The sequence below is a fragment of the Petromyzon marinus genome, unplaced genomic scaffold (genome assembly GCF_048934315.1).
Source record: "Petromyzon marinus isolate PM22_M1 ecotype Great Lakes invasive population unplaced genomic scaffold, UKy_Petmar_22M1.pri1.0 PM_G_Scaffold_132, whole genome shotgun sequence".
Lineage (NCBI taxonomy): Eukaryota > Metazoa > Chordata > Hyperoartia > Petromyzontiformes > Petromyzontidae > Petromyzon > Petromyzon marinus.
The window spans coordinates 70,001-72,500 of NW_027422687.1; positions in this window are offsets into that span (position 1 = coordinate 70,001).

The following is a 2,500-nucleotide window of genomic DNA, read 5'->3' on the forward strand; positions in this document are numbered from 1 at the left end:
GGGGATGTCTCTCTTGTGGCTCACGGGGCTGTTAGGGTCGCACAGAAATGCCTCGGAATGGGAAAACGGGTCATTTTTGTGTGGCCACATTGCATAGGAACGGCATGAAACTTCCAGAGGCATTTGCAGCAGGAATGCATGTGCACTCAAAAACGTCTATATTTTTCACGGATAGACCCCGTGAAACGCTATAAATTGGCGGGGATGTCTCTCTTGTGGCTCACGGGCGCTGTTAGTTAGGGTCGCACAGAAATCCCTCGGAATGGGAAAAGGGGTCATTTTCGTGTTGCCACATTGCGTACGAACGGCATGAAACTTCCAGAGGCATCTGCAGCAGAAATGCATGTGCACTCAAAAACGTCTATATTTTTCACGGATAGACCCCGTGAAACGCTAGAAATTGGCGGGGATGTGTCTCTTGTGGCTCACGGGGCTGTTAGGGTCGCACAGAAATCCCTCGGAATGGGAAAACGGGTCATTTTCGTGTTGCCACAATTGGCATACGAACGGCATGAAACTTCCAGAGGCATTTGCAGCAGAAATGCATGTGCACTCAAAAACGTGAATATTTTTTCACGGATAGACCCCGTCAAACGCTCGAATTTGGCGGGGATGTTTCTCTTGTGGGTCACGGGGCTGTTCGGCTCGCACAGAACTCCCTTGGTCCACCTGATTCGTGGATACAGGCAGCAACTAAAACTCTGTAAACCTGCTGTGAGGACATCTAAACAGTGGACCAGTGAGGCTGTGGAAGATTTGCGGGCGTGCTTAGACTGTACTGACTGGGATATGTTCACGACTGCTACCAATAGTCTGGATGAACTCACAGAGGCTGTGTACATCAGCTTCTGTGAGGACTGCTGTATCCCAACACGTACCAGGGTGAACTTTAACAACAACAAGCCCTGGTTCTCAGCAAAGCTCAAAAGGTTGAGGTTGGAGAAGGAGGAAGCGTTTAGGAGTGGGGATAGAGACAGATTCAAGGAGTCGAAGAACAGGTTTAGCAAAGCGGTGAGAGAGGCTAAATGACTGTACTCAGAGACACTAAAACACCAGTTCTCTACTAACGACGCTGCTTCTGTCTGCCAAAGGGCTCAGGCACATCACCAACTACAAACCCAGAGCGCCCCACACCACTAACGACTCCCGCCTAGCCAACGACCTGAACGAGTTCTACCGTAGATTTGAAAGACAATTGGACTGTCCTGAACCACCCCTTCCCACCCAAGAGGCCCCATCCCCCACCCATACTACAGAAACGACTCTCTCCTTTCAGGAGGGAGAAGTTAATGGGCTTTTCAAGAGGCAGAATCCACGCAAAGCAGCCGGGCCGGACTCTGTCTCTCCAGCCACCCTCAGGCACTGCGCTGGCCAGCTGTCTCCGGTGTTCACCAACATCTTTAACACCTCCCTGGAGACATGCCATGTACCAGCCTGTCTCAAGTCCTCCACCATCATCGCTGTGCCCAAAAAGCTAAGGCCAACAGGACTAAATGATTACAGACCGGTCGCCCTTACATCTGTGGTAATGAAGTCTTTTGAGCGCCTGCTCCTGGCACACCTCAAAGCCATCACAGACCCTCTCCTGGACCCCCTTCAGTTTGCCTACAGAGCCAACAGGTCTGTGGACGACGCAGTTAACATGGCCCTCCACTTCACCCTACAGCATGTGGACGCCCCAGCATCCTACGCCAGGATCCTGTTTGTGGACTTCAGCTCTGCCTTCAACACCATCATCCCTGCCCTGCTTCAGGACAAGCTCTTCCAGCTGAACGTGCCCTACTCCACCTGCAGGTGGATCACAGACTTCCTCTCTGACAGGAAGCAGTGCGTTAAGCCGGGAACAGAAGTCTCTGACTCCAGGTCCATCAGCACGGGAACTCCTCAGGGCTGCGTCCTTTGCCCACTGCTCTTCTCCCTGTATACCAACAGCTGCGCCTCCAATCATCTGTCCGTCAAACTCTTGAAGTTTGTCGGACGACACCACCCTCATTGGGCTGATCTCTGGTGGGGATGAGTCTGACTATAGGTGGGAAGCTGACAACCTGGTGACCTGGTGTAGCCAGAACAACTTAGAGCTAAATGCTCTAAGGACAGTTGAGATGGTTGTGGACTTCAGGAAGAATACAGCCCCACTCACCGCCATCACCCTGTTAGACTCCGCAGTCAAAATTGTGGAGTCCTTCCGCTTCCTGGGCACTATTCTCTGCCGGGACCTCAAGTGGGAACTGAACATCAGCTCCCTCGCCAAGAGAGCTCAACAGAGGATGTACTTTCGACGGCAGCTGAAGAAATGCAACCTGCCAAAGACAATGATGGTGCAATTCTATACAGCGATCATTGAATCCATCCTCACCTCCTCCATAACCGTCTGGTACGCTGCTGCCACTGCCAAGGACAAGAGCAGACTGCAGCGTATCATGCACACTGCTGAGAAGGTAATTGCCTGCAATCTACCAACCCTCGAGGACCTGCACACGACAAGGAGCATGAGGCGAGC